The sequence below is a fragment of the Hippopotamus amphibius genome, chromosome 17 (assembly GCF_030028045.1).
Source record: "Hippopotamus amphibius kiboko isolate mHipAmp2 chromosome 17, mHipAmp2.hap2, whole genome shotgun sequence".
Classification (NCBI taxonomy): Eukaryota; Metazoa; Chordata; class Mammalia; order Artiodactyla; family Hippopotamidae; genus Hippopotamus; species Hippopotamus amphibius.
Window position 1 is genome coordinate 61,467,533 of NC_080202.1, and position 27,292 is coordinate 61,494,824.

At 42.0% G+C, this 27,292-nt stretch overlaps 1 long non-coding RNA gene across 1 annotated transcript; it reads right to left on the bottom strand.

The window, feature by feature from the left end:
- Positions 1 to 26,830, bottom strand: LOC130840834 (uncharacterized). The gene is made up of 3 exons (XR_009050065.1): positions 26,692 to 26,830; positions 26,529 to 26,615; positions 1 to 14 (listed from the first exon to the last, which is right to left on the bottom strand). It is a non-coding gene; the product is annotated as an uncharacterized LOC130840834 (long non-coding RNA).
- Between the last annotated feature and the right edge of the window lie 462 nt (positions 26,831 to 27,292).

Genomic DNA, 27,292 nt, shown 5'->3' on the forward strand with positions numbered 1-27,292 from the left:
CCTCGATCCCCCATCTGTGAAAGGAAGATAACAAAAACACCTGTTCCGTACAGCTCTCAGCGGAAGTAAATAAACGAATATTTGCAAAGCACGTATAAAAGCATCAGGAGATAGTATTCACCCCTCCTGACACCGTTAAATGACAGTCTGATGGAAGAGGCCAAGGAGACACGCGTGTGGGCTGGTGCGTGGTGTCTGAGTGGTGAAAGGTCAAACGAAAAATGGGAAACACTGGAGGATCTTACTGGCTGAAGGTCGGGGCAGAGAAGTGTTAGGTAAGATTAAAAGTGTATACATGGAAGGCACTGAGCTTAGAGAAAAACTATGTAACTATTCTTTTGATGCTCTATAAGATAATCAAACTGGACTAATTTAATAGACTCATCTGAAATAGAAAACAAGTTGGACTTTTATGTAGTATGATGTAGACACTAGGTAATTGTTTATGTTAACATAATTTTCACACACTTAAGGGAAAACTCTAAGTTGTTTGGTGTAGCCTCAGTCGCTGCTGAAACCTGGCCTTCGGACAGAGCCAAACACACTTCAGAGGAGCCACTTCTGCTGGCCGGAGGGCTTCCTGTTATTCTAACTACCAGGGGACCACAGGCGACAGAGGAAGCATCTGAAGTTCTCTCTGCTAAACAGGGCATTCCTCTCCCACTGCTTATGAAAGTCTCTCCCGTTACCTAGGTTCCTAAATTATCTGAAACTTACTGATTTATTTTCCTCTCTTTGGCCAAACTGTGGAGTAGCGGGTCCTATTGGATTTCAAAATCTGGACTCAGAAATCCATCAGTGGTCAACTGGTTAGCACGGGTTTCCTCTGAAACTAGTGCTCACCGTCCCATTTTAAAGCTTAACAATGACGCATCATAAACTTTCTGCTCGGATCATTTTCTTCCGAATTGGAATGAATTACTTCTCCGGCTATTAACCCACATGTGACTGAACAAAGTCCCTGTGAGGATCGCCCCAGTGACTGAGGCAGGTGCTGTCAGGGGGGAGTCACCGCAAACACCCCGGAGCGCGTGAGCACAGCAAGATGTCATTGCCGGAGCCCCACCACAACACCCCTTCAAGGTGGCCCTCGGTGTCTGCTGGGGCATGTTCATCGGTAAGGACCTCAGGAACTTTCACATGTTCTGCTCCTATCTTATGATGACTCAACTCTCTCGATGAGGAAGTCCTTCCTTAATGTCTCCCGCATCTCTCCCAGGACTTTCCTGTCCCCCTGCTGTCCCTCTGCAAAACAAGTCCTGTCCTACTTCCCACAGCCAGTGCTCCAGACAGAAAAAAAAAGAGAATCTCCTAGTTACTCCTCAGGCTTCACTTCCTCCAGGGAAAACTGTCCAAAGCCTCCTGGGTTCCTGAGACGCAAAGCGCTGATTTGAGGTGTCACTTTGGAGAGTAAAAAGCGTTGGCACAAATGCTAAAATGATGAGTCTGCAAGGCAGCAGGTGTCAGCCAGGACTGCTGGGACGCTTGGCTGATTCATAAGCGGCTGTGGGCTAGCACGTTTTCATTATGGGTTCCCTGAGGGAAGAAAGGACTGACGGTAGAGTTTGCCAATTTCTTTTTTGTTGTTGTTGTTGTTGGAGTATAGCTTGTTTACCATGTTGTGTTAGTTTCTGGTGTACAGCAAAGTGAATCAGTTATACGCATACATGCATCCATTCTTCTTTAGACTCTTTCCCTATAGAGCTTATTAAAGAACATTTAATAGAGTTCCCTGTGCTCTACAGTAAGTCTTTATTAGCTATCTACTTTGTATGTAGTGGTGTATATATGGGGAACCCCAAACTCCTACTTTATCCCCCACGCTTCGCCTTTGCTATCCATAAGTTTTTCTTCTATACCTGCGGCTCTGTTTCTGTTTTGCAAAGAGATACAACACAGTTTGCTGATTTCTTGGTATAGACGGCGATCTCGGTTGTTGTCAGGTTGCTGATGGAAAGCACCAGAACGTGGAGGCGGTGAAGACGGCTGAGCAGTTGGCCCTGCGGAGCTGCCGCGAGTCTGTTCCTGCACAGCCCTGGGCCGGAAGCCGTGTTTGAGGATTTGCTCGCTGTCTGGATTACTCTTCTCTAACCGTGTCTTTTAAAATGTGACATATCTTAACTCACAGTTACGGTCGTGTTGTTTGACCAGGCAGGAATCTGTCCAGATTACACTCAAAATTCTATTTCAAAGATCCAATTTTATCAAAATTCAACTTCACAAAGAAAAAAACAAATATCGTATATTAACACACATATGCGGAATATAGAAAAATGGTACAAATCAACCGGTTTGCAAGGCAGAAACAGAGACACAACTGTAGAGAACAAACATATGGACACCAAGTGGGGAAAGCGGGGAGGGTTGGGGGAGAATGAATTGGGAGATTGGGATTGCCATATATACATTACTAATAAGAAAAAAAATCATATTGTACACTTTAAATATATGCAGTTTATTGTATGGCAAGTGTATCTCAATAAACGTTCTTAAAAAAAACTTCAACTTCACAGCTACTGGGAATGAGGGTAGGGAGGTAGAGAAAGACAAAGTCACAGAAAAAGCCTCTAGCTTCTAATATTTGGGTCAGGAAAAAAAGTTTGTCTTTAGTGTCTGTACTGGAAATAAAATTGGGCAAGGCGAATATATTAGGCAAAGCTGATATATGTTAAATTATATATATATAATATCACTAAGCAACAATTACATACCACAAAGTCTTAATTAAAGTGGTCATTTTTTTTAATAGAGTGAAAAAGAAGCTGGATTTTAAATGGCTGGCTTGTTTAGAGGGCTAGTGTAAAAAGTGATTTAACGTTTTAAATGTTTCCCTATAAGTCAGCAAGCCTTTATGAAGTTCTCATCATGCATTAAGGAAACTCTAGAAATATCCAACTTAAACCTCTGCAAATGAATAACTTCTCCCCACGTGCAGCCTTCTTCACTCTTCGATAGCCTCCGACTTTCTTTAAAGCCGTGGGTATGTGTGTGATTGTTCTTCAGGGAATCCACGCTGCAGTAGTCACTGGTGAGTCATTTTCCCCCACGGGTGTAATTTATACCCTTCCTCTGTCCACACTGAATGCAACTGGTAGAGACAAACCGTGTTAGTGCTGACCAGGAGTTAGCAGGAAAAATTAAAGCGTTTATTTGGCTCAATGGTGGCATCTAGGATGGAGAGAGGTGTGAGACCAAGCTGGAGTGGCGAGCCGCATCTGGTAAGTCAGGTTCAAGAATTGCAGTTATTCTCAGGCAGGACTCAAGGGCTTTGATCAGGGGAGTAAGACAATCTGATTAGAATTTAAGAGCACATGTTCTGGCAGTGGTGGCGAGAAGGGATCAGCCAGACAACAGATAGGGAGGCAAGTGAGGAAGAGATTGCATAAGCCGGGGAGTAAAAGCAGAAGGAACAGATTCAAGAGGTGTTTGGGAGTGGGAATCCACAAGAAGCGGAAATCCCTCAGGGAGGGAGGGAGGGGAAAAGGAAAGGAGTGGCAGAGAGAAGGCAGGCGTGGGAAGGGGGCGAGGATGATTCCAAGGAAAGGATGGGCACGGCCGCAATTAGGTCTACAGGTGGGATGGCAAGGAGCTGGTGATTTTATTTCCTGGTTCGATAAGGGGATGCTGGGAACAGAGGTGGGATCAGAGACTTAAAGAGAGTGGAAAACAGCCGAAATGGTCACCGCGGGGACGTTAAAACCTACGTTATGTGGGGCTGCATAGAGGACCCGTCCTTAGGAATGTTTCCTCGAGCATGTGGTGGAAAACGTGTACTTTGAAAACATGGTCCAGGTGCTCCCGTTCGGTCTCCCCACTCCCCTGTAATGACCTGTGCCTCTAATTTTTAGTGAAACTCACCAAAGGGAACCAACGCTTTTTGATTGAAGAATTTTAACAGGGTAACTCATTCCACTCTGGGTTTCCAGATTGACCACTAAATGGCCTTTATGACAAAAACAGTGAACTTCCCACAAATACTTGCTCCGAAACATGTACTGGCGGCCCCCCTTCCGCCGCCCCCGCCCTCACACAGCCCCTGACATCAGCACCGGGACAGGAGCATACAGGCAGTTGACGTGTCCCGGTGTGGAACTCCGAAATTTAGTCAGGGAACAAACCCCAGTGAAGTCATGTCTCGCTCAGGATTAAATGGCTAACTCGGATTCTGTGGTCATATTAAGAAAAATGCACGTAAAATGCCCAGGACGTTTTTTCCTTTGTTTGATTCAGAAATTAAACTTGCACACGTCATGTCTGCAAAGGGAGCATTTCACCATGTCAGATGCTTTCTTTGACTGGAATGGGATGTAAAAGCAAATAAAGAACATGCTACCTTCTGCAGCTGGCTGGGTCACGTACCTTGCCGCACCTCTGGAGTTACACGTTTTAAATGTAGGTTTGTCGACACTCTAAAACGGCACGTTTATATCCAAAAACCTTAACCGTGTTACTAGCTATGAACTGCTCAACATTTAGAGGCCATTGGGAACGCCAAGGTCAAAACACAGTCCTGCCTGTCTAATCCCAAATCATCCCAGGCCTGAGAGGGGTCAAGAAGTGTGGTTTTCAGTATAGCAGAAGGTGTACATCAACTGAATCATGAAGACAGTTGCCTTCATTCTCCATAGGACATAATGCATATGTTGTCATCCAGCCATGCTTATCGGATACTTAATACAACCTGAAAAACTAGCAAGTTACCAGCAATTTCCAAAGCTTTGCTCCAAATGTTCTGTGTTGTCACATCGGATAAAAAAAGGATTGTTCCTTTGGAAATATGAGCCACTATTTTGGCGTAATAATCATAGCCATTACTTACTGAATACATACTCCATACATATTAGTGCAGAGGATTTTGGTAACAGTTTTACAGAAATTATTTGTTTTCACTCTTAAGTGACCCATGAAATAGGTACCTATGTCACTAGCAATTTGTAAATAAGACAAATATATCGATAGACTCTATCAAAGTCTCGTTATGAATACAAGTTACGGGCAGGATTAGAATTGAAACCTTCTAAAATCAAAGACCACATACTTCTCAGTTAAAAAGCAAAATAAACTTCTCAAAGAAATAGAGTGGATTTGAACTAATTACAGGTGATGTTGTTTTACAAAGAAAACAAACCCCCAAACCAGACTGTGTGCAGGAGACACACGCAGTGGACCTTTGTTGCAATGACCTGGAAAGGGGACTGACTGTTACAAATGCCAAATTATCATGGATCTGAACCAGGTCAAAGAAGTCTTGACCCAAGTTTGAACCACTTCTAACAGTTCGTCCAGCTTGCAAAATTATTGGCACTCCACTGAATGTCCAGCGACCCTAAATGATTGTCTAACAAACTTGGGCAGGACTCATCTTGCCATTTAAAAGTTTCTATATGGACATTAAATAAATATCGCAGAAATGAAGACCGCCCAAACGAGAACAAGCAGGGACTATTGTTTAGAGTTTGCTCTCGCCAGGGAGTCTGCCACCATCACTCATGTTTGGCAGGGACTCAAAGGGAGACAGAAGAGTTGGAAGTCCTTATAGTTATAAAAAAAAAAAAAAAAAAAAGGAAGGCCTCAGGTATGGTTTGATCCTAGCCTATGGGCACGAGAAGCTGGAATCAGGTTAACTAGAGGTGAGGCGTCTTCTGTGGAGGAGGCACATTTTGCTTTCTCTGGTTGGTTCTAAGTTAGAAGCAGGGGAAAAAAATAGGGAAGTTGGAAGTCAATGACCAATTCTTAACCATTTCAGGCTCACTGCTACAAAAATGCGTCTACCAGGGCTATTTGCTATAGAGGTCGCGGGGTCAGAGTTGTACTGTCATACATGATCTCAGCCATTGCTTGTATATTCAGCCTCTCAAAACAAACAGTATGACGTGATGGTAAATGAAATGTGGAAAACTACTTTACACAAACATGCTTCTTAAAACTATAGCCTCTATGTAATACTTAAAATCGAAGCATTTGTTAAAAAAAAAAAAATTATTACTCGAGGGGGGGGGAGTCAAGGAAGGGAGGGAATACGGGGATATGTGTATAAAAACAGATGATTGAACCTGGTGTACCCCCCCAACAAAAAAAAAAAAAATTATTCAGCTCCCCCATTATATGAGTTAAAAAATGCATTAGATCACTCTTTTTTTTTCCTCCCAAGGCAGCCTGACTTTCTTAGAATTCTATTAGCCAATATATTAAAGATGGGTTGATTTAACTGTAATTGAATCTGATCTTAATGAAAACTATTGCAACAAATCCTCAGTAATAACAGTTTTCTGGGGATAAAGTGCATGGCCTTGCAGTACAGGTTGCTGAAAACAACAGTTCCTGCCCTCTCTCAGGACTGATCAGCTCTAGCAAGGTGGATGCATCCTGTTCTCGGAAATATGGCCTTTTGCCTATTTTGCATTTATTTTCAAATATGACTCTTTGAACAGTCAAAAAATATTTTACACTAAGGGGGAGGGGGGTAACAAGTTTCAGCCTTGTCAAATCTACCAATTCAAGTTGGCTTTACTCACAAAAAGGAAGGTCAAAGTATTTGACCATTTTCCCTACCTTTTCTGCTGGCTCTATTTCTCTGACTCATCACCTTACAGGCTAATAAAGTGCTGTGTAGATGGGTGTGGTCATTTAAATATGCTGCCAGTCCTTTCTTTCTGTCTGGATGGTGTCTGTGTATACAGCACATACTTTCACTAATTGTTAGAAGCTTAAGTTCTTTCAACTTCTGCGACTTTCTCGAATTCACAAATGCAACACTGACTAATCAGTAGTGTTTTCAGCTTGCAGCTGTTTTCTTGCACAGAAAGATCCACTAGATCGTCTCACCTTTCCACTCTCCTTGAAATGTCGCTTGTATGTATTGCTACTGCAACCATGAAGATAAGGACCAAACGACAGGCTTGAGTCCAGTATTCCCTGCAGACATTCCTTGGAGGTTACTTTTATTTTCACTTTAATTTTTTCCAAAGCCTTAAGTAAATGCAAATGTCACTACTGCTATTTCTCTTTAGGCAAGGGAGTCTGGAATATATAGAGGAAGCTTTAGAACCCGGGGCTGCCTGGGGTGCACGAGAAGTTATGGAAGAAAATCTGAGTCATGAGTTACTGCGTCAGTACCCAAATCCCCATTGTCTCCATGTTTATAGGATAACTACTTCTGAGAATACTTCATGTCTCTCACCTTTCCTCAATCCACAATTAACTGTTCCTTCTTATTTTCTTTTTTGCTTCCTTTCCTCTTTGTGAAATATGTTCGTGCATTTTGTTTATTAACAGCATTAAGGTTACCTACTTACTGACAGCTAACCAATTCCAGTAACCACAGCAAAGTCCTCAAAGCAATGAAAGAGTCAAAACCGTACGTAGGAAAACAAATGCTTCCATCCAGTGTTATCTTAGCATTCCATAACGGCCAACATAAGCTAAAAGCTGAAAGGTAGAAAGAATTAAGAACGAGAAAGTAAAGCCATTCTGTATTTGTGTCTCTCTACTCTTTTCTGAGGAAAGTATGGAGTCTCTCACTTCTTCCTTCATCATCTGTTATGGGTGGACTTGTGTCCTCCCCAAAACAAGGTGTTTTGAAGTCCTAACCTCCGTTACCCGTCAACATCACCTTATTTGGAAATAGGGTCTTTGCAGATGTAATCAAGTGAAGATGAGGTCATCAGGGTGGTCCTCATTCCATGTAACAGGTGCCCTTAAGAGAAGAAGGAACACACACACACACAAATGGAGAAGAAGCCAATGAAGAGGGAGACAGAGATGGGATGGGTTTGATGCTGACACAAGTCAAGGAGCTCCTGAGGCTACTAGAAGCTGGAAGAAGCAAGGGAGGAGCTTCCCCTAGAGCTTTGGAGGGAGGGTAGCCTTGATTTCAGGCTTCCAGGCTCCGGAACCATGACAGAATACATTTCTCTCACAGTTAAGGCAGCCTCAGGAAACCAGCAAACGTCCGTATTTGCATTTGAAAGGTTATTCTACATCTTTTAGAATTTTCATCTATGTCTTCCTCTCTGAGGACTCTTCTACTACCTTTCAACCTTTGCAAATTGTTAACCTAGTAGACTCAATCATTTCCAACCAGCTGCTTGACATAAGTCAGATTCTGAGTTTGTTTTCCAGAAATGCCATTCTAGATATTAAACTTACTCTTAGGTTGTAACATATCACATTATCAAGAAATGATGGAAATCTTTAAAAGTTGCTTTTCAATTTTACATGGTACCTACAGATCGCCAGACGTCCAGTTCCTGGGGGGTAAATCTGTTTATACAGTTTATTCCATATTTCTGAATATACAGTCTAAAGGGAGCAAGTACATATTTGGAAGATGTGATTTAAGTTATTTTGATCCCATGTGGAGACTATGTTTCAAAAAACAATAAAGACTAAATTAAAAAGCAAATTAAGAGCCCTCCATGGTTTATGCAGATGTGCTTTTAAATAGACATTTTAGGATTTTTTATTTGTGATGCAGACCACATTTTAGACATTTTGGTATTATATAACACTTTATTTCCTGGCCTATAAACAAGGTTCTGTTTAAACAGGATAAGTAACCACTCCTCCCACTGGGCCTAAATCAAAACTCCTCCCCCCCATCCCAGGCCATCATAGTACTTGACTTATTTATGTTTATTTACTGTGCGGTCAATGCACCAAGGAGTCTCAAATGCAAATGTAAATATTGGGAGAGGGTAAAATAAGGGAAACGTGACTCTTCACAGACTAGAGGTCAGGGTGATTCAGGCGCAAAGGTGAAAATCAAGCAAAGGAGCCCCTACGTGTGTCACAAAGCCCTCCCTGGAGAATAGCAGCAAAGCAAAGACCTCCATGGGGCTCAAGCAAAGAACTAGTCCTGCAGCCAGTAGAAGAGAGGAGATCAGAGCACCAGAGATGGTGTATGCGTGCGTGCGTGCGTGCGTGTGTGCATCGGAGAGAGAGTGAGGGACAGAAGAGAAGGAGGACCTAAAATAAACGCTGCCTATTTTTAACTTGTTTGCAGTGTATCCTATAAAGGGGCAACTCCTATTACATATCCTTCCTAAGCCTAACTTTTGATCCTTTGCCCCAAAGAAATAAATGCTGTTCCTTAGCCCCCTCCCCCCTTTCACTATGTTCGAGGTGGTTAATATGAGACAGGCTAGGACCTGGGACCCTTTGCTGCAGGGCTCCTACCTGGACAGAAATCTCCTCGAGCAACAGAATACAAAGAAACTATAAAGGACTGAAAATAACGGCACTGATGCAGGGTTGGAGCAAGTTATGAACAACAAGATACAAAGAGACCAAAAAACAACAACAAAAAAACCCCAACTGCCACTTCCGAGGGGACAGGAGCAAAAGCAGGGCACCACGCGTGACCCCTGCACACAGCACCATGAAGGGGGTGGGCAGACCACCTGAGCCCCCCCTCCTGCCGCACGCACTGACCGGCTCACCCGCCTCAGGGATGGAGCAAGGGAACCCACCGCTTGCTTTCACCCCTCCTGCCGCAGCACAAGCCCCAGCAACTCCTTGCCTGAATTCCTCATAGGTCCTTGTATCAAAGTCTACTGATTAAAGAGTCCAAGAGGTCGGTAACAGATAGGTATTTGCAGATTTATGATTTATAAAGCATGATGCCAGTCGTCGGGAAGTCAGGAAGCTCTTTAGAAGACTAGCTATAACAAACAGGAAATAATCACTTAAATTGTATGTTTATTTCAGGTACGTTTCAACTAACAGTCAGATGAGTGGGAAACGGTCCTGGCTGATGGCTGATGAGCAGTAGAGGAGATAGAAACCAGAATGCATTCAAAGCAGGCTGCGCGCCTTGTTGCTTTATTTCATCTGGAAAAGCATCGTGTAAGAGGTGGTTTTGCTCTAACGTTGAGACACCTGTTTAGATGGGTGAGTTAAGTGGGAGAGGATTTACACACTCCAGAAGGGAGGAAAGGGCGCAGCATGTGTGTCAAGTGAGAGAGAGAAATGGTGGCAGGGAGGGCCAAAACATGAACTTGGGCCCCAAATGGCAAAACTAAACTTTTGCCTGGCTGGCAAAGGACGTTGAGTCTTTTTTCAGTAGCCACAAATCTCCTAAACAATAGTTCTGAACGAGGCTTTGGTGACATTTTTGGCCATGGAGGCAAATAAAATGGATGACACTTTCATTTTTTAGATCCTGTTTGCCAAATTTAGCAAAATTACACGGGCACTGCATACATCCCTGGTCAGTCAGGCAGACAAATCATAGCGTATTGAAGAGACTGCAGAATTTTATCATTCACAATGACAGCTATGAATGTGCTAAATGCACCCAATGAATTCAACTCCGTCTGTAAGCAGGGCTATATGTCTACATTAGGTCCATAATTCAGCCCAGGAAAGTACCTGGGAAAATAAACTCCAAGGGTTTCTTTCCATTCACCTCAGTTCCCCATACAATGTGTCAATTTTGTCCAGCCAAAATGTAACAGAGGATCTGTTTTCTCCTCTCTAAAGGTTTGTGAGAAGGCACACAGTGTTTTGCTGTAGATTTTCCCCCTTATCTTAGAGCTTTCAAGCCTGTAGCATTTTCTTTCAAGGGAAAAACAAAACCCCCAGAACAATTACCCCATTCAATTATAAAATCACTGCCATTGGCCTTTCTACCACTGACCCTTTGGACAGAAGCAGAAACAGCAGGTTCTGCCTAGATCGAGTTGCCCTGTTTCACCAGCACAAATACTTTGGCAGGAAGATAAGTATGTGATGAAGTTCAAGGTGGAGCCTAAAAAAATAAATGTTTGACCAAATGATTGAACAGCTTTCTTGCTGTGCAGAGAGGCAGCTGAGGCTGAACAGAAGTGGACACCACCAGTCCGCCCGCCGGAGCTCTTTGCTTAAAGCCCCGCGACATCAGGACTAGACCTCCGGTGGTGGATGCAGTTATTGCCAGGGTTATGGAGTGTAGAATATCACATTCTGCCTTTATCTCGAGTGTGATATAACTAGAGACTCTAAACAGAGTTAGTTAGAGCTGTGTGTTCTCTGTAAACACTGAAGTAACTAGCTTTTAATTTTATTATCTACATTCAGATTTGGTAAACAGAGATATGGTAACCTTCTGAAACCAATGTTACACGCAGTGGTAAATCTAGTTTATAGCTCAATATTTTCCCTTCTTCCTAGCCAAGTAAGTTTATATCTTAGTGTGCCCTCTGGCTATAGACTACAACAATTACGGAAATCCTGCAGTTTTACACTTTAGTAACATAAGGTTTTGAGGGTTTTGTTTTTTGTTTTCTCACTGTCTTCTCCGAGTCAAGAATTCCACCTTTGGGAATTATTGGAGCAAACAAACAACAAAAAAACATGGCTTTCAGGGGTTGGTTCTCTTCCGACTTCAGGAATCTGGGCGGACAGAGAGTTCAGTGAAAAGCAGGCAAGCTAAGATGCTGGTTCCTGGTGGTTAAAATCCACGCACAAATTATGCAAGCCTCTTAATTTAATCTAAAAACAAAAACTTGGGACGTCCCTGGTGGTCCAGCGGTTATGACTCTGTGCTCCCAATGCAGGGGGCCCAGGTTCCATCCCTGGTCAGGGAACTAGGTCCCACGTGCAGCAACTAAAGACCCAGTGCAGCCAAATAAATAAATTAATAGTTAAAAAAACAAAACAACAACAAAAACGTAGGTGGTTGACTGAAGTGGCTTGAATCGCCCAATTCCTGTTATAGAACATTTCCCACCCCACCCCTCTACAGAGCCGAATAAATAAGGATAGCATGACCCCAAGCTTCCAGCCCGGCGCCCGGCACACAGTAGGTCTCTAGCAAGCGTTCAGTACTATTGCAGATCCATGAAGAGCACCAGCAGAGGGCTCAGAGCTTGTTCCTACCTCCGCACTCCATGGCCGCTACAGAAGACCAACTTTCATACGTTTTGGTGGACACGAGGCTAGACAAGTTCTTCACTGAGTTTTAAAATTGAATTTATAGATGGTTTTAAAAAACTGAAGGCTTTTAAATTCCTGAGCCATATTCAGATCTATACATTTTAAGTAATTCAAGACATGGAACTAAAAATTGGCTGTTGGGCAAAGCTATTAGGACACAACTGCCAGCATCCCATGAACAAACAACAAATAAAATGCTGGTGACAAACACAGAGGTCATGCCCCCTCCCAGAGCTTGTATGAAAGTTCCTAGTAGAAAAAACAGCAGCACTTGACTTCATTGGATTCTTTTCACTGGCAGCCGCTAGTTACTTTGAATATCACCCCAAAGGACCATCCCATTTACCTATGAGTTAGAAATAGTCCTCATTTATAAAAAAAAAATGCAGCATCCAAAGAAGAAGTGTTGCTTCACTTCTGTTCTCATAGAGGACCATTCATTACATGAGTTAGAATTAACCCTTTTGATGAAATTCAATCCCCTGGGAGGGTCAGCGTTTCTAAAGCACTGTCTGCTGTGTGTTTGCTGTTTCACGCTCATCGCCCCCACCCTCGGAAGAGCTCTGTGTCGCAGCTATCACTGACCCAATTGAAAGAGAAAGAGAAGCTCCACAGTGGTGACATGCCTTGGCCTATTCATTCCCCTGGTTTCCAAACTTGAACGTGGACCCGAATCACCTGGAAGTTTTGTTAGACCCGCTGGACAATAACCCCACAGTTGGTGAATCAGTAGGTTGGAGACGGAGCCTGAGATTTTGCTTTTTTTTTTTTTAACAAGTTCCCAGGTGATTCTAATGCTTCTGGGGCTGGACCACACTTTGAGAACCTCTAGTCTAAATCAAAAAAGGCATAAGGGGCAGAGTCTAGATTAAAACCCAGGTCTGTCTGATTCTACAAGACAAACCGATTGCACGCGGGGGAATCATTTATCCTCTTAAGACTTCTGTACCACAGAGACGGAGGAGAAAAGAAGCTGTAGGAGTTGCACGTTTTTAAAAAGAGAAATGAATCTGGAATCGAAAGCCAGGAGTTTGAGTTCCCTTGTCTGCCACGTAGGCTCAACAGACCTGATTCTTAGTATTTCCATCACTGCTGTAAGGATTCACCTGCTCTACTCTCACTGATCTCACAGAGTTGTTTTGAAGATAAAACGTGATCATTGTTGTAAAAGAATTTTCTAAGCTTTGAAGTGCTACCACAAATGTTTGTTATTTTCATTAGGAATCAAATCAAAAAAAAAGTAAAAATGAACAAAACAAGAAAAACAAAAATATGTGAGTGAAGGATCTGGTCTTTAGTTTAAAAGCTGAGACTATGTAAAAGGAAATGCCAAGCACAACAAAGACGTTTATTAGACCTTCAGGAATTCAGGGATCTTTAATGTGAAGGCACTAACGGTCTTAAGGATGGGGCAACTGCCACATTTTTCCAACAGGTTTTTTCTTTTTTTTCAATTTAAGAAGTAAGCATTCTATGTCTTCAAGAGACATTTTTATGATGAATCCTGGAAAATGATTAATAAATGATTATTTTCATGTAATTTTTGGATATTAAAATGTAATGCTAACAGCTTTCTTTCTTTGGAAGTATAGTTTTTTTTTTCTTTCAGAGAATACTGAAAATATTTTACTATTAACAATTTCATTATGCTGGTCATCAGCTTTGTCGGACGCTGTTTCTCAAAACATAAATACAACTTCATTTGTAATAAATGGCTGAACCAATGAAATACAGGATTTGCTATGCTGTAAATAGCTAACACAGGTGACTTCACATCACTGCTTTTCTTAATTAATTTTAATGCAAGAGTGAAAATGAAGGCTGCTTCTACTTTCTCCATGAAGCAGGAGAATATATAACTCCCATTATATACATTTATATATCATGAGCCGTAATTTCTAACTAATGAAGTTTATATTCACTGACACAAAGAAGGGGCCTATTTGACATTGAATTAACTAAAGAGAGACTTTATACTATAAATTAAGAAATCTTTCAAGGCCCATTGGGCTTGAAAAAATGAAAATGAAAAATGTTATCCTATTTTTCCCCTCAAACAAATGGCTTGCTTAGTATTAGTTCAATATTTGGCATTAAAGTTGTCAGATTTCCATATGTCATTAGGACCATAAAGAATGGTTGTATTTTTCCCCATTGATGAATTATAACTTTCCTTAGTTTCGCTTTTCTATATGCTCAATGAAGTGAAATCTTTATTGATTTACGATGTTAAAATTCTGTTTGTGTTTATTAACTTTTGATGAAAGTGACAAATCCTTGTGCTGATGCAGCTGGGATTCCGCCTATTAAATAGAGTACAGGTATCTTCTTTCCGGCTTCTGATTTGCTTGTTTTTTATGCTTGGCGTGCAAAGTAGAATTTTCAAAAAAACCAGTAACCAGAGAGTAGAGAGCAGGGTTCAGGGGGTAGGGCTTGATTCTATTTTATCATTTCAATGCCTTAGGTGTATAACCCAAATCATGTGTTAATATAATTTAACATTCCTAATAATCACAGATATGAATTTATGGGGAACTGAGGTTCTTTAGAGGGCATGGATTCGTGGTTTAAAACACATATTATAGAGAAAGGCTGCCTGGTCCAAAATAAGCTATGCCATTTACTAGCTGTGTGACCTTGGAACACTCCATGGCCTCTCTGGCCCGTTTTCTTATCTATAAAAATGAAGTTCCTCGTGCGGATGGAAGGATGAGTGCTCATAAAGCACTTAGAACAATGCACAGCATGTAGTTATTAGCACTCTGTGTTTGTTAAATAAAAATCAGTGCTGTAAAATGACACGTGCTCCTTTGTTACTGATAGGGGAGACATGTCGTAAGATTCTCCATGTAGTCTTACACCATTCACAGGAGATTCAGCAGAAATATCTTCTTTTCATGACTTTGATAACAGAACATGTGGGATGTGGACACAAACCCTTCACAGAACAGATGAGGCCAGCTCCCCCTGTGACACTATCTTCATGATACAGAGAAAACACGCCTTTAAAATATACCAGATCGACCCTAGTAGATAGCAGCAAAGGAAGAGAAACTGAGGCAGAAGATTAAGCTGAAAGAGTTAGTCCAACATAACTTAATAAGGAAATAGTAGAGAAAACCTATATAAGATGCTGATGACAAACAGGCAGCTTTCATCATATAGTTCGGGCATAACATTTTAAAACTACTTCCTAACTTCATTGCCTTTTCCTTTATTATTTGTGGTCAAGGAATTTTGCTACTGGTCAAGGAATTTCTTAATATATCTGTAGGGTTTTTTTTCCCCTCAAGTTAGAAGAGGGGTAAGTTATCCTTAAGCAAGACAAACATTATCTCTGTGGGAAAATGGTCAGTGACTTAAATAAGCAGATGTAATTACGGGACCAGAAGATCTGGTTGCTATCCGTTCAGCACCACCACTCACCCAAGTGAAATAAGATAAAGGCGAGGGTATCTCAGGGAATATACACTTATTAAAGTGTCTAGAACACATTTATTCTCCAGTTTTCATTGTTTTAAATAGAGGTGATCTAAGGTCAAATAGCCAACATGAGACTCTGCAAAGCCATGAAACATTTAACACTTCCCAATCTCGCTCACGTGTGTTGTTCTCACTTTGAGCTCGTGTTCTATTACACAGGCGCTTCTGTTATAACACACATCGCAGTGAGCGAAGACTGTCTCCCACAGTACAGGTAGCTGTCTGGAGATGAGAGCTGTATTTCAATCCTTTGTGGTATATCCTGAATGGCAGGCGTCATATGTGGTAGGTTTGGGTCGTATCAGTTTAGCGAAACTGGGACCACACATTCCAGAATCCCATTTCCTTCGTAGCTCCAGGGTAGCCTGGGCCGCGGGACACATTCTGCATGGTATCTGTAAGGCAGAGGTCAACCAATGGCTGCATTCTCTTTCCATCAGAAGGTCGGCGCAGGGCACGCGGCACTGTGCATCTTCACCAGGGTGGCCCGGATCTGCTGACTCAAGTGGTTGGCACAGGGCAGTAGGAAGGCGTTCTGCTGGGTCCCCTCCTTCAGCTCCTACAGCTCCTGCATTACATGAGGGGGCAGCGTCGTCCTCTGCTGGACATCTCCTGATCTCCCTGGAGGCTCAAAGGCTGTGAGAGACAAGCATGAGCTCCATTTCATCCTGGTGGCTTCCAGGTGGTTCTCACCTGCTGTCTTCCTTCCCCTCCTGTCCACCTGTGCTGCCAGCTGCCTGCCTCGCGGTTTCAGGCTCCAGCACCCGAGGTGTCACCCATCATATAGGTCAAATCCTATGATAAGCCACACATATATATATACATGTATATACCAAATAGGCTTGGTTTCCATAGTTTGATTAGAAAAGCAGAACCGGGACTTCCTAGGTGGTGCAGTGGTTAAGAAACCACCTGCCAATGCAGGGGACACGGGTTCAATCCCTGCCCCAGGAAGATCCCACATGCCGGGGAGCAACTAAGCCCGTGCATCACAACTATTGAGACTGCACTCTAGAGCCCATGAGCCACAACTATCGAGCCCGTGTGCCACAACTACTGAAGCCCACATGCCTAGAGCCGGTGCTCCGCAACAAGAGAAGCCACCGCAATGAGAAGTCCACACACTGCAACGAAGAGTAGCCCCTGCTCATTGCAACTAGAAAAAGCCCGTGTGCAGCAATGAAGATCCAATGCAGCCAATAAAAAATACATAAATAAATAAATTTATAAAAAAAAAGAAAAGCAGAAACCACTAGAGAAATATGTATATATAAAATATGTATACATTACATATAATAGATTTATTTTTATTTATATATTACATATAATAGATTTTATTTTATTCTTTATATAATAGATTTATTTATATATGATATATAATTATTTCTATTTACGCATATATATTTATTTATATATATAAATATACACACACTTTATATATATACACTATTACTTGTTTGTTGAAGGAATGTAGAAATAAATGATGGGAATATTTTTATTTTAAAGATGAGGAATCTAAAAATGGTACTGATGAACTCAGTGACAAGACAAGAACAAGGACGCAGATACAGAGAATGGACTGGAGAACTCGAGGTTTGGGGGGAGCGGGTGGTGAAGGGGAAGCTGAGACGAAGTGAGAGAGTAGCACAGACATGTATATACTACCAACTGTAAAATAGATAGCCAGTGGGAAGTTGTTGTATAACAAAGGGAGTTCAACGCGAGGATGGAAGATGCCTTAGAGGACTGGGGCAGGGAGGGTGGCGGGGACTCAAGGGAGGGTGGGGGGGGAGTCAAGGGAGGGAGGGAATACGGGGATATGTGTATAAAAACAGATGATTGAACTTGGTGTACCCCCCCCAAAAAAAAAAAAGATGAGGAAACTGACAATGGAGAACTGCTTACTGTCAAATCAAACTAAATGTATAACGATCCTAAGACTGAAGGCACCTGACTTTGAGCCTAGTGTTCTTTCCACCACCACAACGCCTCTTCTACTCTATCTGCTCACCCCTTGGTATACAGAGGAGCTGGGTCTTTGCAGGTGAATTCCTCAACCCATCTCGAGAACTCCATTCAGATATGAAAAAGATATTCTGATCACTTACTCCCTAAGCAGAGGGGCACCCAGTTAATATCCATGCAGTTTAGGACAGTAAAGCACGGCGAGTGGACGACTTCAAGAAAACAGAGCCCTGAGAAGCCATTATTAAAGGTATCTGTGTTAGAAAGGGTGCTATGTCTTGGAAAAAGCCTACCTTGCATGAGAATCAAAGAGTCCTCCATAAAGTAGAAAAACATCACGAATTAGCTTCTATCTCTTCTCTGTTCTTTACATTTTCTATTAAATCCTCCTCCTTTCCCAGAATCCGTCACAGGTCACGGGGAGCCTGTGCAGCCTCAGAACTAGAGTTGGGTGCCATCTGGGGAGAAGGGTAAACCCTGTAAAGACCCTCTCCAGGTGAGGTACTGCTAGGTCATGCCCACTTCCTTAGCCCATGTGTTGCCACCTGCCTGAATTTTTACACCAGGACCCTGTACTGCATCCACACTGAACTTCTCACATTTTTCCAAACGTGTTCAGTTCTCTGCAGATCAGACCTTCCTTTTTCTTCACGCTGAAACACAAGTATTTCTTCCGCTGTAAAGCGTCCCTCAATTTCCCAGCAAAGTTGATTTTCTTCTGCCCTTGCCTTTTTTTGATAGGCTTTGTCTTTGCCATTGGCAAGGAGTTGATGGGTGTATCTTCATATACCCTTGTGTCCAGTGGAATGAGTATTGTCCTCATATGTAGAAGAATAGAGATGCCATTTTTCAATTTGTGACACCGAAGTGTAATGGATGACAACCTTCTGTCTACTGCATGGCAACGTGGTCACTGAATGCTATTATTTTAATGCCGAAAACGACCAGGTCCATGATACGGTTATCATGGTCTTACTTTGTACGTAATTAGTATGGTCGCTTTTTTCCCACACAAAATTCCATGCACAACCGGAGAAACAGTGCTTCCTCCTTTATGCCAGCAAAGAACAGGAATGAGGTGACACAAGTGTGCAGGAAAAGCACACACAAGGAACTCAGCCTACAGTAGTAAGAGGGGTGGAAACATGGTCCTGACCCCCACTGTGAGCAGGGATTGCAGTATATTTTGCTTCTCCTGGGTTTTGTTTGCTTGTTTATGATTTTGCTTCGTTCAGTTTTGTTTCCCTGAATGTTTCTTTAGCTTTTGAACTCCTGTTGTAAATGGGGGTAATCTTATCTCCAACCCAATATTGTTATCTGGTACAGTTAAATAAGAATTTAGTCATAAGGAAATGAAACCGCCTTCCATTCCCACGAAGCCTAAATTTAAATATGTGTAACTCATAAGTCTTAGATAATTTGCTCAAGTTAGCCACACTATTTTCTCCTTGAGTGTTTCCCTAACCACCCACAAGTTGACTCAGTTCTGACCTGAGCACAAGGAGGAGGCTTCTGGATGTGACAATCCTGGGGCGGAGCTCAGAGCCTCTAAGGCTCTGGCACCTGCTCAAATTTTAGTTGCAAGTCCAGGGAAGGACTTTATTGTACCGTCTATAAATAGAACTCGATAGTACAGGAGAACGCTGAAAGGTCAGTTAATAACCTCATAGTTCACCAGGGGGGCTGAGCGTGCCTTTCAGGCAAGTGCAAGTTGGTGAGTCTCACCAAGCTCTTGTTCAGCAGGCTCAAGGCGGTGCTTCCATATACAAGAAGCCTGAATCAGAGACCTGCTGAGCAGTTTCTTGTGGTCCAGCCATGATGCCAAGTGCCTTGTTTCCTGAGGTTACTTTGAATTATTTTCCCAAAGTAGAGACAGCATGTCCTGAATGACCATCATTTCACATCATGAGATAAGTACACAGTTGTGAGAAGACTGCCACGTTTGTGGGTGAGTAGCTGTTTGGGTGAGGGGTGGAGGGTGGGCAGAGCCTGTTGACTAATCAGGTACTAACCTTACCCATGTATTTTTTTTTTTTTTTTTTTTTGGCACACGGGCTTAGTTGCTCCGCGGCATGTGGGATCTTCCTGGAGCTGGGATCGAACCCGTGACCTCTGCATTGGCAGGCAGATTCTTAACCACTGCGCCACCTAGGAAGCCCTTACCCATGTATTTAACCTCACAAAAGTCCTCCTTTAACAGTGCTTCCCAAAATTGTCCATTAAAAAATCTGAAAAGAACAAAAGAGAAATGAGTATATCACCCTTATCCTTACGCCCAAATCCTAGGAAATCTGAGAATATAACACACAGGACTAAGCGCAAGCTAAAAATATTTCCATTGTATGATTTTTTTCTTTAAAATACACGCTGCATTACAAAGATAAGTATTAAAACTGCTTATCAGTTAAATGACTTAATTCGTGTGTTCTCCATCCAAATTGTTGAGTTAAGGATTCAAAAAGATACACCACGTTTATCTTGTGGCTTCTCGAAGCCCCTGGCATGTGTCTACGACTGTAAACACAGTCATCTGGGGGCAGGACATACACATCTACATTCTGGATGTCGTGGTGAAGATGTCTGTTAGACGTGATGAACATTTACGATCCGTAGATTTTAAGTAAAGTACAATAGAGGACCCTCCATAGTGAGGGTGGGCCTCATCCAATCAGGTGATGGGATTAGGAGCAAAGAATGAGGTTTCCCAAAACAGCAAGAGGAAGCAATTCTGCCTGAAGCCTGAAACATATTCTCCCTGGGTTTCCTGCCTGCTGGCCTACCTGGCAAATTTTGGACTCAAGACCGCAATATTAACTCTTAAGTTCCAGATTGCCAGCCTACCCTACAGATTTCAGATCTACCAGCCCTCACCATCACACGGCCCATTCCTTATATTAAATCTCTTCCTACCTCTCCTTCTCTCTGTATATATATGTATCCCATTGGTCCTGTTTCTCTGGATAACCTGATACAGTTACCAAACTATAGGGGAAGGAAAACAATAATTCTAAGGGAACAGTCAGAGTAAGTTTCTGGCAAAAAAATCTCACAAAGGAGTTCATAGTAAAAAACAATATTTCAACCCAGAGAAAACCATAAATTCAAGAAGACACATGCACCCCAATATTCATTCCAGCACTATTTACAATAGCCAGGTCATGGAAGCAACCTAAATGTCCATCAACAGCTGAATGGATAAAGAAGATGTGGTACATATATACAATGGAATATTACTCAGCCATAAAAAGGAATGAAACTGGGACATTTGTAGAGACATGGATGGACCTCATACAGCATGAAGTGGGTCAGAAAGAGAAAAACAAATATCGTATATATGTGGAATATAGAAAAATGGTACAAATCAACCAGTCTGCAAGGCAAAAATAGAGACACAGATGTAGAGAAAAAGCATATGGACACCAAGAGGAGAAAGTGGTGGGGGGGAGTGGAATGAATTAGGAGGTTGGAATTGCCATATATACATTACTAATAAGAAAAAAAAATATCAAATTGTACACTTTAAATATGTGCAGTTTATTGTATGTCAATTATATCTCAATAAAAGTTCTTAAAAACACACACACACAGTATTTCAGTGCCTAAAAATTCTGAATTATGAAAGCACACCCAGGACAACAGCAGCACACAACAAATTTGCCTGTCACCCTACTGGTTTTGAGAAAACAAGCCCAGTTCGTCAGTGTGCTCCTCATATGTCAGTTATCATGGGACCAGGTCACTGAGTCGCCCTTAATTATTTACAGATCTGCCTTTGTCTGCCAGACCAAGGATGGGGATCAGGTCCTTGTCGTCTTGGTACCAGATGCAATTAATGATTATTGATTGCATGGGAACATGGTTCTAATTTAAAATGGAATATAATAAAAAATGAAAATTCATCGTGATGAAATATGTTTTGGGTCGTGTGCTGGAACATACTTTTTTCTTTAAAAAAAAAAAGAAAGAATAACTGAATGTTTCTGTTTGAGTTAAAGTAATAAATCTTATGGAATATAATCTAAAGCCATGTAACTACTTGAAGTCTTTAAAACTATACTCATATAGTTTAAATAAAATCAGAACTTGAGGTGATATTTCTGGACATTGTTAAGGTAAAAATTACCTTCTATATGTGGAACTGTTGGGTAAATCTATTTTGGGGCTGTTTCTTACTCAGATGATTGACTTTTCTCAGTTTGTCTCTGCATCTGTGGACAGTTTCAGGTCTATTTTTGAAAAAGAGTGAATGTGGAGCCAATGTAACTAGAAAAAGTTTTAAAAGTAAAAGTCTCATTAAAATGCTATATACATTGTGCATCTTGAATCCCTGATTTTAGAGCAGAAAACCCTGGAGGGACAGGAGGAAAAAAAAATCGATCCCATCTTTTTCACTGAAAAGCAGCTATAAGAAAAAGTACAGCCATCCACCCCTTAAGTTTTAATAGCTACAAATTCCAGGGTACAGATGGCCTAAAAAAAGTGATAAGAAAAATAATTCTCCTCCAAGTCTGCTGAGGCTGGCCAGCTGAGAAAGCAGGATGCAAATGTCCATGCAGAAGTACCCTCCCGTGCAATCATTACAGGGTGTAGACAAGTCATTTCTTTCCCAAAGCTGAGCTCCTGGGCCCAGAAACAGTAACCAAAAACAACTGATCTGAGTTTATTTCAACATTCATCGATGCTGTGGACTGAATGTTTGTACCCTCCCAAATCTCCTATGTTGAAATCCTAACCGCCAAGGTGATGGATTTAGGAGGTGGTGCCTTGGAAAGGTGATTGGGTCATGAGGGTGGAGCCTTCATGAATGGCATCACTGCCCTTTAAAAGAGACCCCAGAGCGCTCTCTCCCCATTCTGCCACATGGGGACATAGTGAGAAAGCCCTACATAAGCTAGAAAATGCATCTCACCAGGTACCAAATGTTCCAGCACCTCGATCTTGGACTTCCCGCCTCCAGGACTGTGGGAAATAAATGTTTGTGTTTAAACCACCCAGTCTATGGTATTTTTGACCCAGCAGCCCCAAAGGACTAAGACAACATGCATCTCAGAAGCACGGTTTGTTTACAGAGTCCTTACTCCCATGGTTTCCAACAAAGGGACCATTTGAAGATGCTAAGACCGACGGGTGACTTGCTGGTCATCACTTGCTCACATCTGAGAGAGGAGTCCACCCTAATCAGAAGAGAGGCATTTGGAGACCTTCTAATACTGTTTACTAAGAAATCTACGTTTGCTTTGTGATTTCCTGTCTGTCGGCAACAGCTGGCCTGAGTTTCTGTGTTGATGAGATTGGTGTGTCCCTTGCAAGTCTCATTTGGTGAGCAGGTCACTAGCCTCAGCACGCTTGGGGTTAAGACACCTTTTTATTTTTCCATCGGGCAAGCTGGAGGCACCAGGTCTTCATTTACTCTCATTTCCCACTTCTGTACTTTGTTCCTCTCCATCACCTGCCTGCCGTACCCAACAGTCTTCCTCTCTGTCTAAACTATTCAAGTCTATACCTACCCTGGTCTTTTCCAACATCTCAAAAAAAAAAAAAAAAATGCTCAGACATATCTAGCTTGCAGAATCCTCTCCATCTAGGGAAAAAAAAATCCTGGCACATACACAGCCTCCTCCACTACTACTCTTCCCTTTGTAACTCTGCTTCAGCCACTCTGATCTCCTTTCTGTCCCTCAAATATGCCCAGCACGTCCGAGTTTTGCACAGGCTGTTCCGTCTACCTGAACTGCTCGGCTCCAAGGTACCCATCTTGCCCCATTCCCCACCACTTCCCGGTCTTTGACCAAATACCACCTACTTACTGAAGCGCTCTCTGACTCTTCTGTTTACACATGGAAACCTGTGACAAGCAGCTTGGGCGATGGCCCCCCATAATCCTTGCCTCCTGGGGTTCATACTTTTGTGAAATCCCCTCCCCTTGAGGGCCGGCTGGAATAAGTGACTCATTTCTAAATCAACAGAATATGGCCAAATGGAGGGGATGTCACGTCCAAGACCAGGCAAAAGAAAGCCTCTGCCTTCTGTCTTGCTCACTGGAGCTAATGGAAACCAGCTGCCACGTTGGGCGCTGTTCTGTGCAGAGGTCCAAGTGGCAAGGCGCTGAAGGAGGGCTCTGGCCAACAGCTCGTAGACACTGAGCGCCCCATCCAGCTGCCCCAGAGGATCCCAGTCCTGCCAAGTACCGTGTGATTGCTCCTGGAAGAGAATCCTCCCCCGGGTGAGGCTTGAGATGCCTGTGGTCCCGCTGGACCCTGCGCCGGCAGCAGGAGAGACCCTGACCCGGAGGACCCAGAGAAGCCTGGCTTCCTGGCCAACACACACACTGAGATAACAGACGTTTGTGGTTCTAAAATAACTGATACGATACTCACTCCTCCACCCCCACACCTAATGTCTCCCTCTGTTAGCTTTTCCGCCAGAAGGCTTCTCACCCGTGATGTGCCATTTGTTTTACTTATTGACAGTCGCCCTCAACATCTACTAAAATGCCTTTTTCTTTTTGTCGATATATTTCTGATGTCTAATCAATGCCTGGCACAGAGTAGTCAGTCAATAAATATTTGTTCAACACATGAAGTATTATATCACTCAATGACAAGTTACCAGTTTTTCCCCCTTCACTAATGTTAAGTTCCTAAGGAAAACGGTTTCATTGCAGGAAACCATCTCCCACTGAACCCTCATTCTTTAGGACTTTTTTGTATTTAATAAAGCTTTGTTGAGAGGATCAATCAGTGAGTGAATTAGAGAAATGTGGATTTTTTTTTTTTTTCTGCTTATTGCAGTAACAATCAAATCAGGGAAATGACCAGATGACCCATTAACTCCATGTTAGTGTCTATAAGGTCAAGGGCTTGAGGTTATGGTGGCGAAAAAAAAAAAAAAAAGGAATCAGAATTCTAGGGTTTATTTTTTCACAGACAAAATGTAGGCCATTGCCTTCTGAAGAACGTTAACTTCTTTCTTTCCCATTATTCAAAACAATGGTACTAGCAGGAAAAACAAATTGCAAAACATCCTCCATTCTGGAAGAATTGCTTTTATCAAATGCCTAGGAAAGAAGAGCCGTGTCAGTCACCACCTTATACAAAGAATCAGGGCAGATTCTTGAGGGTTAAGGTTTCTGCTACATGGCGTGATGGAGCTGTGATGATAGATATCCTGTTGGTTGGTTGAAACCAATATCCGTGGAGAAAACATCACTCGTCTGTTCAAGAGAGAGGGAATTGGTCACCCATCTGTGTTCAGCCATGTCCTCGGACAAAGATCACATGTGTGAGATCTTTGGGGGCATTTCCTCTTTGCCGTTTGTACCAAGCCTAATAACTCTTAGTGTTATCATGTTAGAAAAGGCAGGATATCGTCTGGTGATGAGAAGGCACGCGCATTGTAGAATTCAGACAAGACTGAGTTTGAAGCTTCGACTTGAAGACGTTACGTGACTTTTCCAAGATTACAAGGCCAGAAAGCGGAAAACCTAATCTTCATCTATAAAATGAATATAATAGCTCCTTTCAGACTTGTAGTGAAGATCCAATGAATATAGTATTTAATCACCCAAAATACAGTAAGCACATAAGTGTTTATGTCCCCAAGCTACCATAGAAATATTTATAGTGTGCAATGCCAGAAATAATGACATTTTCCAGCCACTACTCCTAAAGTTAGATTTGAGGCCACTTTTCCTAGAACAAGGAAGTAACTCAAGGATAAAGTCATAAGGGACAAAGCTAAACAGTTTGTTAAATGATGGGTTTTACGAATTCAAAAAAGAAATGATTCAACCAAATCCTTGGGTGGTCTTGGTTATAAACATTTACTCTAAATACCCTTTATATGTCTATTGTTTTTTTCCAAAAACTCTACCTTTTGCTAATTTCTAACTTTCAACTAATTTATATCCAAGTGTTGATGTGGACTCACTGCTCACATGTATGATGCAAAAAACAGATTTTTCAATGTCCTTTAAAACTCTTGTTCTTTTGCTACTAAAAATATACTTATTTAGGAAAATGCATTAAAGTAGCATCTTGAGTGCCCCTCTCACCTCAGTCTTTTCCTCCAGTTTCAAATGTTGTCATGGTCTTGTTTTGCAGTGGACTAATCTCTTGAACATATCACAGCGCTCCTGTTCTAAAAATAAACTTAAGCGGGAATGACATCCATCAGGTACTCTGGTTCTCTCACTGTCTGTCTCTGTCTCTGTTTCTTTCTCTCCCTCTTTCTCTGTCTCTGCTTTTTTGAATTGAGTTGAACTCTGGACCCTGTTCACTTTGAAACTTACTTTTGGCTTAATTTCAGGAACTTTTAAATGGTATTCTACAAAACAGCTGCAGCTTAGGCACTGCAAGTCACTTTGTTAGTTAAAATCTGACTTAGAGAGTGGTTGGTCTACATTTTCCAAAGTAAAGTGGCAAAGGTACATTAATATATTTTTTCTTCTTAAGAGTCTGTCTCTTGTAGCTGTAAGGATAATGTTTAGCACAAATACTCCAGTCCTATTTCCCTAAAGACCTTTCAGTTCCTTCGACTATATGAGAGTATAATGCAAATGATCAAAATCCATTGGGTTTATAGGAAAGTTCCTGTTTACCACCTCAATCCAGCAACAAAGGAGATAATTTGATTTTATATGTTAAAGAATTCATGGTGTCCAGAAAGCAAGAATTGATAAGTCTATAGTTTTCTGAATACTCAAAGACAAAAGTTCTCAGCTTTTAATGGACAAGAAAAAAAGCGTTAAGAGAAATTAAGGTGAACACAACAGGAGAAAATTCTCTACTTTGAATCCATGTTAAAATAAGTCTAGAAAAATGGATGTTTTTATTTCCTCTCATATCACTACATACAATTCTCAGAAAAAATTAACCTATTTTCTTGAAATTTTTAGGGGATATGTAAATGCACATTTCAATGCCTGAAGCCATAGACTCATAAATGTATACCTATATACGGATGCCATGATTTGCTTTTGATAGAAGTTAAAGGCTACCTCACCTGGTATTAAATAAGAGATAGGAAGAAGTCACTTTTAGATATCTACATCTATAGTGGCACCTAAGATCTCCTTAGTAAACTCTCTAAAGACAGATTTGAGACTACCTGTGACCAAAGCTTCAAAAGAACTCAAGGAATATGACACACAGACGTCTACTTACAGCCCTGGTACCGGAAATTAAATTCTCTTCATTGTATTTCATTCGACACTGATATTTACATCACTGGATACACAGCACTGCTGCTTCCTAATCAAAGAGGCCAGCGTGAGCGAGACCTAGGCTGAATGACTTGGAATAATGACAAGAAGAGAGCAATGCTTACCTGTCTTCACTCTCCCCATAGAGGATCTGTGAGCTGGGTGCTCACAGCTGGGCAGTGGTGAAAATGTCCTTCAGTTAATAATACAGGAAAGAAAAGCTCCAGACACCATGCACCTGGGTTAACCATTGACACCGGTTTGTTCCTACAGTTCCACCCTGGGAGTCGACACCGGTAGCCCTTGGCATCTTGTAAGGCAGGTGACAGCCAGTCAGCCGAGACTGAGGTAACGGCCCCGCCTCTGGACCACAGGAGGAGGTGCGGGGAGAAGGTCACCCAAGCATACCCTGACTCACTTTCCACTCGGTCTGGGATACAAAGGAAGAAGTTTTCCTGGGCCAGGAATTATGTTCAACAATGCCCGTTAGTGACTCAAATATTTACAAACAGGGTTGGCGGGAGCTGGATTTTCAGACTTTGTCTGAGCAACGCAAAGCAGCTCTTTTCAGCAGAGTCCTTTGTGTGCAGCTCAGCAGGTCAGAGTTGAGATGGGATGCCAGTGACAACTGAGACAAGACGACCAGAAAAAGTGAAGCATACACTCATCTCTGTACTCAACACGCCTTTAATGATGATTTAACCCGGGGCAGCACAGTTCCAAAGA